The sequence below is a fragment of the Bombina bombina genome, chromosome 6 (assembly GCF_027579735.1).
Source record: "Bombina bombina isolate aBomBom1 chromosome 6, aBomBom1.pri, whole genome shotgun sequence".
Lineage (NCBI taxonomy): Eukaryota > Metazoa > Chordata > Amphibia > Anura > Bombinatoridae > Bombina > Bombina bombina.
In genome coordinates, this window is record NC_069504.1 from 889,795,614 (window position 1) to 889,814,321 (window position 18,708).

Genomic DNA, 18,708 nt, shown 5'->3' on the forward strand with positions numbered 1-18,708 from the left:
AAAAAAAGATAAAATGCATTATTCAAATTAATAACATCACAATACAAAGTAAAAATCATCATGTTCCAAAGGTGATTTTTACTTTGTCTTGTGATGTTATTCATTTTAATAATGCATTTTATCTTTTTTTCTTTGTGTTAACATATATTTTACTTTATGTATTATATGTATTAGCATGTTCTGTTCTGATCCTGTTGTCATTGTACACACATTGCTTCTAGCCTGATTCTGTCTGTCATAAGAATATATAGGTCTTGGCTAACATGTGCTATGACGTATGACATAATAGTGGGCATGCTATGACACCATGAGCTGATTGGCCATAAGGTTCTTTATATAGAGCAAGTAGTCCTATTTTAACTTACAGCCTGATGAAACGGCAATTTTATATGCTGAGAAACGCGTTGCTGTTATTCTCGTGTGTTCAATAAATTCCACACTTTTTAATATTACTACTTGCTCCGTCCTTATTGGTCTGCATTACTGACCTATTGTAGCCTGTGCTACTCCCTGACCCTCTGAGAGCACGCTGTGCCGGCGATTGCTGTATCCATCTGCGCACTCCGATGTTGGCATCTGGGCGTCTCACCTGAGTCTTTCGGGTGACTGTTTGGTCCCGTACTGCTTGGTTAGGCACTCCGGTTGTGCCGTTTCTTATGTGAGTAGTTCTCTGGAGGGGGGCCCGGATACACAAGCCGCTTGTGCTCTACGTTATCACCCTATGTGGCGCCTCTTCTATTCCCCACTTCTAATATCATGCTGTAAAACAAACATCTTACAGTGATATTAAAACTAAAACACGTACTATACAGTGTGAACTTATAGCAGCTATACAAACACAATATTAAAAAAGCTTTCAATTCCAAAAAACACAACAAAATAGCAACACATTTTACACAGTGCAAAGCTAAAAAATACGCACTTTGGTAAAACAAAAATATTCTTCTGTATGCCAAAAGTTAAAAACACTTTAAAGAAAAAAAGAAATTACTTTACAGGATATGAAACCCAAACATTTTCTTTTGTGATTCAGACAGAGCATAACATTTTTAAAAAGTTTCCAATTTACTTATAGGGGTAGATTTATTATGCTGCGGATGCAGCTGTTTCCGCGCAAGCCTTCAGGCTCCCTGAAAACAAAAGTTAAGAAGCAGCGGTCGTAAAGACCGCTTCTCCTTAACTCAGAGGTGGCGGGCAGCAATCATTCCGATCGGATATGATCTGGATGATTGACACCCCTTGCTAACGGCTGATTGCCCGCGAATATCCAGGGGTAGCATTGCACAAGCATTTCACCAGAAATGCTTGTGCACCTGTCTGCATTTAGTGATGTTGGGCTACAGCGGATCATGTCTGCCCCGACACTTGATAAATCTACCCCATAGTATCAAATTTGTTTCGTTCCTATGATATTCTTTGTTGAAGAGATACTTAGGTAGGTGTCTAGAACACTACATGACAGGAAATAGTGCTGCAAAAAGATACAAAGGGGCCTAATTATCATTGTGCGAGCGGACATGATCCGATATTGCGGATTACGTCTGCTGCACATCGATAAATGCTGACAGCATAAGCTCTCTGCATTTATCATTGCACCAGCAGTTCTTGTGAATTGCTGGTGCAATGCCGCTCCCTGCAGATTTGCCACCGATCGGGTTAATTTCTGGTGATGACTGTCCGCCACCTCAGAGCAGACAGACAGGTTATGGAGCAGCGGTCTTTAGACAGCTGCTTCATAACTTGTGTTACCAGCGAGCCTGAAGACTTGCCAGAAACACGGGGCATCAAGCTCCATACGTAGCTTGATAAATATGCCCCAGTGACCGCACTATTAGTAACACAAACCCTATAGAAAGAGCAACGACGTAGATGGTACATCACTGGTCATTAAAGGGACAGGAAACCCAACATTTTTCTTTCATGATTCAGATAGTGAGTACAATTTTAAACAACTTTCTAATTTAAACAGGAAATAAAAAGAAGACAAGGCGCAACTCCTCTAAGCGTAGTGAGTCAAATCACACAAGCTATTTATTAACAATCACAATTAAAAACTCACAGAGTTCAACCTCAAACAAGTATGTGGTATGGTATGGGCACTGGAAAACCGTATAGGTCTCTAAAACGATATCTCCCAGAGTTCAACAGTGGCAAAGTTCCAGGGGTGTTAGATAAACTCACAACCGTACACACAATGTGTTCAAAGCACTTCCTGCGCTCACTGGAAGGGATCGAGTCCACGGGTTGCCAAATAACCCAAATACAGTTAAAACATTAAAAAGGCCCCCACACACAGCCCAGGGCTGTTTGGCAACCCATGGACTCGATCGCTTCCAGTGAGCGCAGGAAGTGCTTTCAACACATCGTGTGTACGGTTGTGATCTAACACCCCTGGAACTTTGCCACTGGAACACCAGTGGAACTCTAGAAGATATCGTTTTAGAGACCTATACGGTTTTCCAATGCCCATACCATACATCATACTTGTTTGAGGTTGAAATCTATGAGTTTTTAATTGTGATTGTTAATAAATAACTTGTGTGATTTGACTCACTACGCTTAGAGGAGTTGCGCCTTGTCTTCTTTTTATTTCCTGTTTTAGTTACTACCTGGTCTTCAGTGCCGTGACATATATGAGGCAGCAACTCTAACAATCTGGTTCTGCTATTCCACTGAAAGCAGCATATCCTTTTGTTTGCATCTTATGTACTGTTTATGGGGCACTTTTTTATTGTCTTTTTTAACTTTCTATTTTACTTCTATTATTTCTTTTGCTTCCTTCTCTTGTTATCCTTTGCTGAGAGGTTTATCTAGGGAAGCTCAGGAGCTGCAAAGAACCTAGGTTCTAGCTGCTGATTGGTGGCTGCATATATATACCGATTATCATTGGCTCACCCATATGTTCAGTTAGAAACTAGTAGTGCTGCTCTTTCAACAAAGCATACCAAAAGAACAAAGAAAAATTGATAATAGGAGTAAAATAAAAAAAAATGTAGGTTTCATATCCCTTTAAGGGGCTAACAATGGTGATTGCATATATAGCAAATATATAGGTATTCCATAGGAGTTTCATGGGTGTTTCATTTGAGTAACCTTTATTTTAATGTGGAGATATCACTAATATTAAAAGAAATATCCTTTGTCTTAGGTGCACCTTTTCACACATACCTGTTTCTCCTTTTTAAGTGCCAAGATTTTCATTTTTAACAAATGTACTGAATCTACAGTGAAACACAGTTTAAATATCTATTATTTAAACTGTTACTACACAGAAACTATTTTTATACTTAGTGAACTCACTTTGTATACACGCCGCTCCACACTGCTGAGATCCGGGTTCACTGGCAATGTGGGTGGACTTTTGATCAGGCAGCAATCCCAATTATTTCCTATAGAAGGCACAACGCCACTTGCTGGACAAAGAGGCTTAGCCCACTTCTTTTTTTATAAAGTATTACCGGTTTCACAGATTGTAACAAAACGAATACTGAATTTTAGTTAAACATTTACAATTGTTTTTGTTAAAACGAATGTAAGTGTTTCAAAGCTACAGGTGAAAAGTTCACTTGTAGCTACAATGTGCTCTGGAGAGCGCGCTAAGGTAAGTATTAACCGCTTAAAAAAAATAAATAAAGTAAACAAATTTTCGTCAGTATTTTTTTGTTCTCATTAATTTTCTTTGTGCATTCATTCGGATATTAATTTTTCATTAAAATGAAATGAAAATCTGATTTTCGGCACAACAGTGCATTTGTACGAAAACAAATGCACATCTCTACTATATAAAGAATGAGAAGGAAGACGGTAAGATTCCTGTGTGTACCCCATGCACTGTTAATATTTAGCTTTATGTTCACCTTTCTGCACCCTCACATTTTATGGTCTAGAACCATCCTTTGTTCTCTTCAGTAGCTGTTGCACCTGTAGAAGTATAATATTTGTGCATCTGGATGATTATAATAGCACATTATTTATTCATGTTCACCTAGATTACGAGTTTTGTGTTACGGTTTTAACGCTGAAAAAATGGCTATTTCAGCATTTAATTAGCAACGCAGCCATTACGAGTCTTGTCGGTATAGGTAAACCGCAAGCATTTTAGCCTGTAATGCAACGTCAATCCTGCACTCAAAAAAATTACGTTTTTGCGTGGGATTTCCATAGCGCTAGTATTACAAGTTGTGCGGTGAGGCTAAAATGCTTGCGTTCCAGCCTATATTGACACAATCCGTTCCGCCATCTGAGAGCAGTAGTTATGAGTTTTGCGCAACAAAACTGTTACACAAAACTCATAACTAAAATGTTACAAAGTACACTAACACCCATAAACTACCTATTAGCCCCTAAACTGAGGCCCTTCCGCATCGCAAACACTATTTAAAATTTATTAACCCCTAATCTGCCGCTCCGACATCGCCGCTACTAATAAAAGTTATTAACCCCTATTCCGCTGCTCTCCGACATCGCCACCACTATAATAAAGTTATTAACCCCTATTCCCCGCACACCCCAACATCGCCGCCACTAAATACAGTTATTAACCCCTAAACCTTTGGCCTCCCACATCACCGTCACTAAATAAACCTATTAACCCCTAAACTGTCAGCTACCCACATTGCAAAAAACTAAATGAAACTATTAACCCCTAAACCTAACAACCCCCTAACTTTAAATTAAAATTACAATATTCCTATCTTAAAATAAATAAAAACTTACCTGTGAAATTAAAAAAATATATGTTTAAACTAACAATTAACCTAACATAACTATTATACTAAAATTAAAATAACTACCAATTAATTACAATAAATTACACATTAAAAAAAAACTAACACTACTAAAAAAATTTAATTCTAAAATTAAAAAAAATTAAAAATACTAAATTACAAAAAATAACAAACACTAAATTACGAAAAATAACAAAATTATCCAAAATAAAAACAATTACACCTAATCTAATAGCCCTATAAAAATAAAAAAAGCCCCCCCAAAATAAAAAACCCTAGCCAACAATAAACTACCAATAGCCCTTAAAAGGGCCTTTTATAGGGCATTGCCCTAAAGAAATCAGCTCTTTTACCTGTAAAAAAATACAAAGGCCCCCCAACAGTAAAACCCACCACCCAACCAACCCCCCAGAATAAAAAAACTAACTCTAACAAAAACCTAAGCTACCCATTGCTCTGAAAAGGGCATTTGTATGAGCATTGCCCTTAAAAGGGCATTTAGCTCTTTTGCATTGCCCTTAAAAGGGCATTTAGCTCTTTTAAAAACGCCCAAACCCTAATTTAAAAAAAAAAAAAACACCCAAAAAAAGTTAAAAAAAAAACCCTTAACACTAACCCCCGACGATCCACTTACAGTTTCTGAAGTCCGGACATCCAGGCAACGAGAGTCTTCATCCAGGCGGAGAGGTCTTCATCCATCCAGGCGGCGTCTTCTATCTTCATCCAGGTGTCAACTTCTATTTTCATCCCAGCTGCGTCTTCTATCTTCATCCCAGCGGCGTCTTCTATCTTTATCCCGGCGGTGCAAAGCGGGTCCATCCTTGAAGACATCCGGCGCGGAGCGTCCTCTTCATACGGTCACCGCCGTACACTGAATCTTCAATGCAAGGGAACCTTTTCAAAATGGCGTCCCTTGCATTCCTATTGGCTGATTGACTTTTTGAAATTCAAATTAGCCAATAGGATGAGAGCTACTGAAATCCTATTGGCTTTTCAAATCAGCCAATAGGATGAGAGTTACTGAAATTCTATTTGCTATTCAAATAAGCCAATAGAATTTCAGTAGCTTTCATCCTGTCTCTGGGAGAGTGATATAAACGCTTACTTTATAGTTAATTGTGAACGTTTGTTTTATGTTTTCCCTATGATATCCACCATATTCTGTATTCTTTATGTTGGGTATGCTATAGCAGATAACATTTTCCGGCTCAAACACTAAATATTGTTTTAGTCTTGGATGTACTATTTAAAGTGACAGTTTTGCCTTTAATAATATTTTGTGGATTAAAATATTATATGGTGAATCCTTCATAACCTTTTAGTTTTTCATTTTTAAGTGACAAGCTTTTTCAATAAATTCTGTTGGGTTTTCAAACACTAAATATTGTTTTATTAATTCTGCAATTATATGTGTTGTTGCTAGCTGGATCTCTTGAGTTAGAGATAGTGCGGTGAACCTGAGACTTTGTCTCCTGGGATGATGCTGTTCGGGCAATGCCACAGCTTTAGCCCTTTACGTCCCAAGCCTCTATGGCATTACATGCAGTGCCCTGCGGTTCCTCTCAATCTCCTGGAGGAGTGTATTTGCCTACGGATGTTGCAGCTCAGGTATTCTCTGCGGTATCTGTGGTTTTATCTGTTTTTTTCCTTACCTACAGGGAAAACGCAAGAGGACATTTAAAATTCAGATAGTAAGCTTTCTGTTCCTCATTCTGCTACACAGGTGTAAGGATTCCATTCCTGGTTTTCCTTGCTACTGCAGCTCACCTTCACACACCTGTATTTAAGTCATGTCTCCGCCCCAAACAAGTGCTTAGTTATTGTGTTCACTACAGCTAAGCTGTTTGCTCAGTTCTTAAAAGAGCACCTTTTTTCATGGAAATTGAATACAGATAATATACAAGCATTGGATTACAAATACCAGTCCCATCTGGGTTATTATTGCTCTGCTTCCTCACACAGTACCAGAATTGCTATATACCTACAAACTTGCCTAATTGATCTCTCGGATTCCATACGGTTACACTGCCTGCTAACTGCAGTTCCTTTCTGCTTTCTCTACTGAGGATATTCACACTGCTTAAGTTACTTACAATCTGTGAGCTACCGGAACTTACACGGGTACTATCAAGTGAGTTAATTTTCAGCTTACGCTCTTAGTACACACGGACTTTGCTATAACATCCTCATACCTTCCACTTTTTGGGGAATCGGAGATAAGTTATTTGGAAGCCACCTCCGTTACAGCGATACGGTGCTAGTGTGACGTCACCGAAAGGGAATTCCCCTGCAGTCAGTCACGCCTCTACCTGCGGATTCAAGTTTCACTGCGCTAGTTCCTGGCTACACAGAAGGAGTCACTGAAGCCTGTCAGCAGCTGCACATCACAAGGCCTCACACTTGCACACAGGATTATTAAGAGAGAGTTCAAAGCCATAACACTGCCTGTTACATTGAGAGTGAAAGTAACAATTTCTTTTCACGAATAGCAGTATTGCTAAATCATTAGTTGTCATATCCCTCGTTATTGACCAAAGTGTCATTTGATAAAATCTCACTCTGAAAGAACACAGCCTATGCTAATACAATAGTCTGTTGCTTAGAGTGATACATTTTAAAAGTAACAGCTCCGGCAGTTGCGATCCTATTTAAGATAAGTCATTATAGAATCTTACAACAGGTCACTCTCTCTCCTAAGTCTGGTGAGGAGGATTCGCCTGTAGATTCTGAGGGTAAAATTTCAGATTCGGACAGTATAATTCCTTCATCTGATGCTGTAGTGGTCTCCTTCAGATGTATGCTTGCACACCTTGTGTACTGTTAAAGGAGGTTTTGGCTACTTGGAAGACATTGATTCCCTGTCGTTGTCAACCTTTGAAAGTTTTGTGAACTTTATTATTTCTATGATGTTCCTTCCTATGAGGAGGTGTTTTCTAGACGTGACTTGGATGTTTTTACAGGAATAGGAGAAGCTAGGGATACCTTTCTCCCTGTCTCCCGTCCTTTAAAGGTGCCTTAAGTGGAAGGGAGCTTTTCTACTATGGCTCAGAGAACTTTGATACCTATGGGGTGTAGCTGCTCCTTTACAGATCCATGCATAAGAAGCTGGAGGTTAATTGTTGATTTAGAGCAATGCCTTGTTATTAGACTTGCTGTGCTAGCCTGTCGTGCTTGTGGCTGAAATCTTGGAAATCAGCTGAGAAGCTTACCTGCGGCTTAGTGGTACAGCCTAGGTTTTCTAGTTCTGCAGTTGCAGGTTCTTATTTTACAGGGAGTGCAGAATTATTAGGCAAGTTGTATTTTTGAGGATTAATTTTATTATTGAACAACAACCATGTTCTCAATGAACCCAAAAAACTCATTAATATCAAAGCTGAATATTTTTGGAAGTAGTTTTTAGTTTGTTTTTAGTTTTAGCTATTTTAGGGGGATATCTGTGTGTGCAGGTGACTATTACTGTGCATAATTATTAGGCAACTTAACAAAAAACAAATATATACCCATTTCAATTATTTATTTTTACCAGTGAAACCAATATAACATCTCAACATTCACAAATATACATTTCTGACATTCAAAAACAAAACAAAAACAAATCAGTGACCAATATAGCCACCTTTCTTTGCAAGGACACTCAAAAGCCTGCCATCCATGGATTCTGTCAGTGTTTTGATCTGTTCACCATCAACATTGCGTGCAGCAGCAACCACAGCCTCCCAGACACTGTTCAGAGAGGTGTACTGTTTTCCCTCCTTGTAAATCTCACATTTGATGATGAACCACAGGTTCTCAATGGGGTTCAGATCAGGTGAACAAGGAGTCCATGTCATTAGATTTTCTTCTTTTATACCCTTTCTTGCCAGCCACACTGTGGAGTACTTGGACGCGTGTGATGGAGCATTGTCCTGCATGAAAATCATGTTTTTCTTGAAGGATGCAGACTTCTTCCTGTACCACTGCTTGAAGAAGGTGTCTTCCAGAAACTGGCAGTAGGACTGGGAGTTGAGCTTGACTCCATCCTCAACCCGAAAAGGCCCCACAAGCTCATCTTTGATGATACCAGCCCAAACCAGTACTCCACCTCCACCTTGCTGGCGTCTGAGTCGGACTGGAGCTCTCTGCCCTTTACCAATCCAGCCACGGGCCCATCCATCTGGCCCATCAAGACTCACTCTCATTTCATCAGTCCATAAAACCTTAGAAAAATCAGTCTTGAGATATTTCTTGGCCCAGTCTTGACGTTTCAGCTTGTGTGTCTTGTTCAGTGGTGGTCGTCTTTCAGCCTTGGCCATGTCTCTGAGTATTGCACACCTTGTGCTTTTGGGCACTCCAGTGATGTTGCAGCTCTGAAATATGGCCAAACTGGTGGCAAGTGGCATCTTGGCAGCTGCACGCTTGACTTTTCTCAGTTCATGGGCAGTTATTTTGCGCCTTGGTTTTTCCACACGCTTCTTGCGACCCTGTTGACTATTTTGAATGAAACGCTTGATTGTTCGATGATCACGCTTCAGAAGCTTTGCAATTTTAAGAGTGCTGCATCCCTCTGCAAGATATCACTATTTTTGACTTTTCTGAGCCTGTCAAGTCCTTCTTTTGACCCATTTTGCCAAAGGAAAGGAAGTTGCCTAATAATTATGCACACCTGATATAGGGTGTTGATGTCATTAGACCACACCCCTTCTCATTACAGAGATGCACATCACCTAATATGCTTAATTGGTAGTAGGCTTTCAAGCCTATACAGCTTGGAGTAAGACAACATGCATAAAGAGGATGATGTGGTCAAAATACTAATTTGCCTAATAATTCTGCACTCCCTGTATGTTTCCTCCTAATCCAAGCTTCTGGCGTTTCTTTTCTTTTCAAGGATGGACCTTGTTGGGATTTGGTCTGGCAGAATTATCCTTTGCCTTTACGGGGGAAATACCACCCATCAAGAGAGTAGACTAAAGGAAAGTTTTCCTTTTTTCTATTTCTGCAGGGTCAGTCAATTCTTTGAGAATCCAACCAAACTTAGTCCATTCTAAGATTCCTCCCAAGGGTAGATTTCTCCTTCTGGGGTATCTGCAATCCAGGTATGATGAGAAGCATTCATTGAAATGGGTTCAGGACTTTTTCTGGGAGTGATAGTCCCAGTCCCAGTATGGGAACGGGATCTAGGTATTTATCTCAAGTTTCTCAGGTTCTGCCCTTCAAAGTAGTATTTATTCTCCTTTGCTGCAAGTGGGCCTGTTCATACCGAATATAGACCTGAAGGATGTGTATTTATTGTTCCCATGATCGGGATCTTCTCAAGTCTCTGAGTTTCGTCTTCTTTGAAAGACTTGTAGGTCTTGGGGTATTGCAAGGGTGCTTTCTGTACAATATATGGTTCAGGTGTCATCCTTCCTTCGAGCAAACTCTCTTTTGGGAGATCTTATCCAATCTACTTTCCCATGGATGGGAAATGAATCTGGAGCAGAGTTTCCTTGTTCCATCCACAAGGGTGAGTTTTTTGGGGGGGACCTTAATATATTCTCTATCTAGGAGAAAATTCTGTCAGAGGTCAGCTAATCAAGGTTTTTTCCTTTTCCTATCTCTGCTGTCTACTGTCCGGCCAACAGCAGGCTCTAATGGTCCGGTTGATAGCTTACCCATCTTGCAACCAGAGGGTTGAGATTTTGAATCTAGCTGCAGTTGATTTTCCCTTCACTTTTCAGTGACTCTATGTATGGAGGGAATTGGTCTGATGGTTTCCATGGACATCATTCCCTTTTTGCTATTATCCATACAATGGAGATCATTCGGATCTGTCTCAGGAGATAGATCTAAATCAACCATCAAGAGACTTTCTCCCATGGTGGTTTTTCAGGAGTATCTGTCTCAGTGCTTCTGGAGACATTCTTGGGTGATGTGACCACATACACTAGCCTGCTGGGCTGGTAAGCAGTCTGGGACATATTTAAGGGGGAGTTGAAAGAGATTCGCAATGTTCTGAGGTCTTGGCCTCAGTCGTCCTTAGGTTGGTTCCAGTCGGACAAGGTCACCTCAGTGGCTTACATCAGTAGCCGTGTTGTCTAAGGCACTGGATTAAACCTCCAGTTTCCTTGGAGGCGTGGGTTCGGATCCCACCACTCCAGAATCCAGTTAACCTATGCAGTGCATGGATATGATTTAATCCAGAGGAACTCGGAGTTCCTTAGTCATGTAGGAGGTGACTTGGATTGTCTGTGGGCGGAAGCTCACAATTGCTGTTTGTCATCCACTTTCCAGGGGTGGACAACTAGGAATCGGATTTCTGAACAGACAGATATTTCATCTGGGGAGTGGGACTCTCCATCCGGAGGTGGTCTCCAGGTAAACCCTCAAATGGGGGGTTTCTGAAGTTGGATTTTGAGGGCATTTTGGCAGAACGTCAAGCTTCCAAGATAAGGTCAAGGTCTAGTGATCCGCAGACTGTTCTGATAGATGTCCTGGTGGCTTTTCCTGGGATTTCAATCTCGCATCCCAGTTTCCTCCGTTTGCTTCCTTCCATGAGCCATTGCTTGTGTCAAACAGGAGAGAGCTTCAGTAATTTTGATAGCTCCTGCGTGGCCTCGCAGGATTGGGTATGCAGACCTAGTGGAGATATCGTCTCTCTCACCTGGAGATTTCCTCTGAGGAAGGAGTTTCTAATTCAGGGTCTTTTTCTTCTCCAAAATATCATTTCTTGGAAGCTGACTGCTTTGAGATTGGACGCTTAGTTTGGTTTAAGCGTGGGTTTTCTGAGTCGGTTATTGAGATCATGTTACTGGCTTGTAGCCTGTTACTTGAAACATTTACCATAGGATATGGCGTAAATGTCCTTATAGTGTGAATCCGTAGGTGTCATATATGGCCTGGCCCTTTAAGGTTTAGTTACCTTTTTTTCCCAACTGCCTATTTAAGCCCGCCTCTTGCACAGTGCTTGGTATTTTGATTTTGGCTGTTGCCTTATTGTGCTCCTAAGCCTTCCTACAGTTCAGGATTGAACTTTCTACTTATACTAAACCTTTTGTGGTTTAAACCTTCCTAGAGAGGAATCTGCCAACAGTATTTCATGTTCCTAATAGGATATAATTGTTTTTGAACTTTTCTCTCTTTTCAGCATCTGTTACTATCACCTTGTCAGCTGTTGCTGATACAAAGACCTTATCCGGATCCTCTTTCAAGCCTGAGCACATCCAAGGTATTTGCCCTTATGCTCTTTTGTCTTCCTCAGATTTTGCATTTACCGTATCTGTATCACAGCCCGTCTCACGGATCCACTTCCTACCTGACACTCCATTCAAGCTATATGCAGATCCGTCATCTCTCCTCCATAGTGAGGTCACATCACATGACCGGACTCTCAGTTACAAGCTGCCATTGCAGAGAAGAACTGCTACTTTGTTTCTGATCACAATTCACTCAAGTACCAGCATAACTGAGTTGTACCATCTGGCAGATAAGTTTGTTACATTGTAGATGCAAGTAACCGCACTGTTTCCTGCTTAACCCTGTGTTGTACTTGTGCCTGACGAATCCTGTCTTTTCAGTATTGTTATATGTACTGCTCATTCTCCTCTGCATTACTGTTATATGCTAAAACAGATTCTGTTGCCATACCTACTAAAGCAGTGCAAAACTGGTCTTGTGTTAAAAACAAAAACAGTCTATAATCAAAACACCTGATTCCTTTTACCAATTAGAGGAAACTCTTAGTGTGAGACTGTTATATAAATACTTTCTGACATTCTAATTATATTTAAGTACTAAGGCATAACATAATACCAAGCCAAAAAAAAGGTAACTAAACCTCAAAGGGCCAGGCCATATATGACAGTAGGCTACTCTAGGAGTAGGGTCAGGGTTCTTAGGATTTTGCTCATTCTGTGGGAGCACACTGGCATGGCCTAGTGGTTAGCCCTGATGCTTCTGGAATGGAAGGTTGTGAGTTCAAATCCAGCTCAGCATGTTTGCTTTAAGGTCTGGAGTTTTGTCAGTCAGTTCTCTGAAGGGTCAGATTTCTGCATTTTCTTTTCTTGTTGCATAAGCGTCTGGCGGACATGCCAGATGCGCAATTATTTTTTTGTCAGGCCTTGGTCAGAATCAGGCCTGTGTTTAAGTCTGTTGCTCCTCCTGGGAGCCTTAACTTTTGTTCTTAAAGTTTTGCAGCAAGCTCCATTTGAGCCATTGCATTCCATAGATATTAAGTTGTTATCTTGGAAGGTTTTGTTTCTTATTGCTTCTCTTCTGATCGGAGAGTGTCTGAACTCTCAACTTTGCAGTGTGATTCGCCTTATTTTATCTTTCATGCCGATGAGGCGGTTCTTCATACTAAGTTACGTTCCTTTCTAAAGTGTTAATCAGGAAATTGTTGTTCCTTCTCTTTGTCGTAGTTCTTCTTTTCTGAAGAACTTTTGTTGCACAACTTGGTGGTTGTGCGTGCTTTACAATTTTATTTACAGACAACTAAGGATTTTCACCAGTCTTCTGCCCTGTTTGTTTCTCTGGGAAACGTAAGGGTCAGAAAGCTTCTGTTACTTCTCTTTCTCTCTGGTTGAGAAGTATAATTGGTTTTGCTTATGAGACTGCTGGGCAGCAGTCTCCTGAGACTGAGAATTACAGCTCACTCCACTAGGGCTGTCTCTTCTTCTTGGGTTTTCAAGAATGAAGCTTCTGTGGAATGGATTTGCAAGGCTGTAACTTGGTCTTCTCTGCATTCCCTGTCCAAATTTTACAAATTGGATTATTTTGCCTCGGCTGAGGTCCTTTTGGGAGAAAGGTTCTTCAAGCAGTGGTGCCTTCTGTTTAGGTTACCTGTCTTGTCCCTCCCTAATCATCAGTGTCCTCTAGCTTGGGTATTGGTTTCCAACAGTAATTGATGATTCCATGGACTCACCGTATCTTCGAAAAGAAAACAAAATTTATGCTTACCTAATAAATTTATTTATTTCCGGATACAGTGAGTCCACGGCCCGCCCTTTATTTTAAGACAGTTATTTTTAACTTTAACCTCAGGCACCTCTACACCTTGGGGCCTAGTTATCAAGCCGTCTACTTTTCTGGCTTCGCCGGCCCAATACGCCCGCCTAAGCTCGCCTCACATCGCCGCCGCGGACCTGAAAAAATACTCCTAAGTTATCAAATAAAGCTGTGAAAAAGCTGCGGGGCGATGAGCAGCGGACTGTGAGAGTTATCACTCATCCGATCTCGCTGCCCTTCGGCTTTTTCCCAGCTTTATTGCTAGCCTGTCACTAAGCACTCACACTAAACTACACTGTTCTATCCCTATACCGGCGCCCCCGGAGCCTCCCGCAACTCAATAAAGTTAGTAACCCCTAAACCGCCGCTCCTAGACCCTGCCGCAACTCTTATAAATGTATTAACCCCTAAACCGCCGCTCCCGGACACCGCTGCCACCTACAGTATACCTAGTAACCCCTATCCTGCCCCCCCTACACCGTCGCCCTCTATTATAAAGTTATTAACCCCTATCCTGCTGATCCCGCACCTCTCCGCAACTAAATAAATAGTTTAACCCCTAAACCGCCGCTCCCTGAACCCGCCGCAACCTATATTAAACCTATTAACCCCTATCCTGCCCCCCCTACACTGTCGCCACCTATAATAAATTTAATAACCCCTAATCTGCCCCCCCTACACCGTCGCCACCTATAATAAATTTATTAACCCCTAATCTGCCCCCACTACACCGCCGCCACTGTAATTATTAACCCCTAAACCTAAGTCTAACCCTAACCCTAACGCCCCCCTAACTTAAATATTAATTAAATAAATCTAAATAAATTAACTCTTATTAACTAAATGAATCCTTTTTAAAACTAAATACTTACCTTTAAAATAAACCCTAATATAGCTACAATATAAATAATAATTATATTCTAGCTATCTTAGGATTTATTTTTATTTCACAGGTACCTTTCAATTTATTTTAACCAGGTACAATAGCTATTAAATAGTTATTAACTATTTAATAGCTTACCTAGCTAAAATAAAGAGAAATGTACCTGTAAAATAAATCCTAACCTAAGTTACAATTACACCTAACACTACACTATACTTTAATAAATTATTCCTATTTAAAAATAAATACTTACCTGTAAAATAAACCCTAAGATAGCTACAATATAATTAATAATTATATTATAGCTATCTTAGGATTTATATTTATTTTACAGGTAACTTTGTATTTATTTTAGCTAGTTAGAATAGTTATTAAATAGTTATTAACTATTTAATAACTACCTAGCTAAAAGAAATACAAAATTACCTGTAAAATAAATCCTAACTTAAGTTACAATTAAACCTAATACTACACTATCATTAAATTAATTAAATAAACTACCTACAAATAACTACAATTACATAAAGTACAAAAAATAAAAAAGCTAAGTTACAAAAAATAAAAAAAGCTAAGTTACAAAAAATAAAAAAATAAGTTACAAACATGTTAAAAATATTACAACAATTTTAAGCTACTTACACCTAATCTAAGCCCCCTAATAAAATAACAAACCCCCCCAAAATAAAAAAAATGCCCTACCCTATTCTAAATTAAATAAAGTTCAAAGCTCTTTTACCTTACCAGCCCTTAAAAGGGCCATTTGTGGGGGCATGCCCCAAAGAAAACAGCTCTTTTGCCTGTAAAAGAAAAATACAACCCCCCCCAACATTAAAATCCACCACCCACATACCCCTAATCTAACCCAAACCCCCCTTACAAAAACCTAACACTAATCCCCTGAAGATCATCCTACCTTGTCTTCACTCAGCCGAGCAGCGATGGAACCGAAGTGGACATCCGGAGCGGAAGAAGTTAATCCTCCAAGCGGTGCTGAAGAAATCTTCCATCCGATGAAGTCATCATCCAGGCGGCGCTGAAGAAAAGTCTTCGATCCGGCCAATGTCATCTTCAAAGAGGCGCTGAAGAGGTCTTCTATCCGGGCGATGTCATCTTCCAAGCCGGGTCTTGAATCTTCCTTCCGCCGACGCAGAACCTCCTTCTTCACCGACGGACTACGACGAATGAAGGCTCCTTTAAGGGACGTCATCCAAGATGGCGTCCCCTCAATTCCGATTGGCTGATAGGATTCTATCAGCCAATCGGAATTAAGGTAGGAAAAATCTGATTGGCTGATGGAATCAGCCAATCAGATTGAGCTCGCATTCTATTGGCTGTTCCGATCAGCCAATAGAATGCGAGCTCAATCTGATTGGCTGATTGGATCAGCCAATCGGATTGAACTTGAATCTGATTGGCTGATTCCATCAGCCAATCAGAATTTTCCTACCTTAATTCTGATTGGCTGATAGAATCCTATCAGCCAATCGGAATTGAGGGGACGCCATCTTGGATGACGTCCCTTAAAGGAGCCGTCATTCGTCGTAGTCCGTCGGTGAAGAAGGAGGTTCCGCGTCGGCGGAAGGAAGATTCAAGACCCGGCTTGGAAGATGACTTTGCCCGGATAGAAGACCTCTTCAGCGCCTCTTTGAAGATGACATCGGCCAGATCGAAGACTTTTCTTCAGCGCCGCCTGGATGATGACTTCATCGGATGGAAGATTTCTTCAGCGCCGCTTGAAGGATTAACTTCTTCTGCTCCGGATGTCCACTTTGGTTCCATCGCTGCTCGGCTGAGTGAAGACAAAAGAGCTGTTTCTCCTGTTAAGTGTAGTCAGTCCACGGGTCATCCATTACTTATGGAATATATCTCTTCCTAACAGGAAACTGCAAGAGAATTACCCAGCAGAGCTGCTATATAGCTCCTCCCCTCACCTATCATACTCAGTCATTCTCTTGCAGCCTAACTAAAAAGGAAGCTGTGAGAGATCTGTGGTGTTTTTTAACTTAGTTTATTTCTACAATCAAAAGTTTGTTATTTTTAAATGGCACCGGAGTGTGCTGTTTATTCTCAGGCAGCATTAGAAGAAGAATCTGCCTGGGTTTTTTTCTATGGTCTTAGCAGACGTAACTAAGATGTTTCTCATCTGAGGAGTGAGGTAACTTCAGAGAAGGGGAATAGCATGCAGGGCTCCCCTGCAACAAATGAGGTATGTGCAGTAATTTATTTTCTGAGGAATGGAATTGACTGAGAAAATACTGCTGATACCATTGTAAAGTAAGTTCAGCCTTAAATGCAGTGATAGCGACTGGTATCAGGCTGATGTGTGTGTGTGTGTACACTGAATGTATTTTTCTAAGGAATGGAATTGACTCTGAAAATACTGTTAATACTGAAATAATGTATGAGCCTTAACTGCAGTAAAAGCGACTGGTAGCAGGCTTATTAATAATAATACATAACTTTCAAATGTATGTTTAAAACGTTTACTGGCTTGTTAATCGTTTTTGTGAGGTACTTGGTGATAAAACTTATTAGGGCATGATTTTTACCACATGGCCATTTTTGTTTTCTGCATAGAAACAGTTTCTGAGCTTCCCCACTGTTGTAATATGAGTGGGAGGGGCCTATTTTAGCGCTTTTTTGCGCAGTAAAAATTCAGTCACAATCTGTCTACTTCATCCTCCATGATCCAGATCGTCTCTAGAGAGCTCAGGGGTCTTCAAAATCCATTTTGAGGGAGGTAATCAGGCACAGCAGTCCTGTGACAGTGTATTTGACTGTGAGAAAAACGTTAATTATATAATTGTTATCCGTTTTTGGGTGCTAAGGGGTTAATCATCCATTTGCTGGTGGGTGCAATCCTTTGCTAACTTAATACATTTACTGTGAAAATTTGGTTGCTATAACTATTTTGGTCATTGTTATTTCAACTGTGTCAGTTTTTCTGTGCTTCTTAAAGGCACAGTAACGTTTTTTATATTGCTTGTAAATTAATTTTGAAAAGTATTTCCAAGTTTGCTAGTCTCATTGCTAGTTTGTTTAAACATGTCTGACTCAGATGAATCTCTTTGTTCACTATGTTTAAAGGCCAATGTGGAGCCCAATAGAAATTTGTGTACTAATTGCATTGATGCTACTTTAAATAAAAGTCAATCTTTACATGTAAAGAAATTATCACCAGACGACGAGGGGGAAGTTATGCCGACTAACTCTCCTCACGTGTCAGTACCTTCGCCTCCCACTCAGGAGGTGCGTGATTTTGTGGCGCCAAGTACATCAGGGAGGCCCTTACAAATCACTTTGCAAGACATGGCTACTGTTATGACAGAAGTATTATCTAAGTTGCCAGAATTAAGAGGCAAGCGCGATAGCTCTGGGTTAAGGATAGAGCGCGCGGATGAGATGAGAGCCATGTCAGATACTGCGTCACAGTTTGCAGAACGTGAGGACGGAGAGCTTCATTCTGTGGGTGACGGATCTGATCCAGGGAGACTGGATTCAGAGATTTCCAATTTTAAATTTAAGCTAGAGAACCTCCGCACATTGCTAGGGGAGGTATTAGCGGCTCTGAATGATTGTAACACGGTTGCAATTCCAGAGAAATTATGTAGGTTGGATAGATACTATGCGGTACCGGTGTGTACTGACGTATTTCCTATACCAAAAAGGCTTACAGAGATTATTAGCAAGGAGTGGGATAGACCGGGTGTGCCTTTTACCCCTCCTCCCATATTTAGGAAAATGTTTCCTATTGACGCCACCACACGAGACTTATGGCAGACGGTCCCTAAGGTGGAGGGAGCAGTTTCTACTTTAGCTAAGCGTACCACTATCCCGGTGGAGGATAGTTGTGCCTTTTCAGATCCAATGGATAAAAAATTAGAGGGTTACCTTAAGAAAATGTTTGTTCAACAAGGTTTTATTTTACAGCCCCTCGCATGCATTGCGCCTGTCACTGCTGCGGCAGCATTCTGGTTTGAGTCTCTGGAAGAGGCCATTCGCTCAGCTCCTTTGGATGAAATAATCAACAAGCTTAAGACACTTAAGCTAGCTAACGCATTTGTTTCAGATGCCGTTGTGCATTTAACCAAACTTACGGCTAAGAACTCCGGATTCGCCATCCAAGCGCGCAGA